A 644-nucleotide genomic window follows, 5' to 3' on the forward strand; every position below is an offset into this window, starting at 1 on the left:
ATGAATAAAATATTATTTTATTCATGTCATAAAAAAATTTTACTTTTGGTCTCCCCCATTTAGACTTAACCTATCTCTCTCAAGATGTAACCCGTTTCAGCATCGAAGTACTTTAATATTATTTTATTAATAAAATAATATTTTATTTTAAAATATTTCACTTTTCTCCTCGGGTCCCTATAACACTCCATACCCTCGTATAGGAGTCAATAAGATCGTATTGACAAGACGAAGGGTCAATTGATATAAATTTAAGTACCAAAGAGTAGTGATGGGTGAAAAAAATATTTTGAAATAAAATATTTCATACAAGAGAGAATAATAATTAAATAATAATATTATTAACAAGGATGAATTAGCAGGTTAAAAGGAGATTCGGAAGTGAACCAAGAAAAGTGAGACATTTTGGATCCCAAGGGGACAAGTAGAGAATTTTGGGTTAAAATAATATTTTATTTATAAAATAATATTAAAATATTAATATTTTATCTGCTATTGAAATTAGTCATGAAGGAAGATTATATGACTAATCTAAGTGGGGGAGGAGCAATAAGAAAGGATTTTGAAGAAAAATGACGTTAATGGGGCTTACGTGTCTTTATTAAATGAAGCTAACGCGGGTAAGTATATATTTAAATATTATG

Source organism: Theobroma umbraticum, unplaced genomic scaffold (assembly GCF_002168275.2).
Source record: "Theobroma umbraticum cultivar Fairchild unplaced genomic scaffold, ASM216827v3 scaffold_81.0, whole genome shotgun sequence".
NCBI lineage: Eukaryota > Viridiplantae > Streptophyta > Magnoliopsida > Malvales > Malvaceae > Theobroma > Theobroma umbraticum.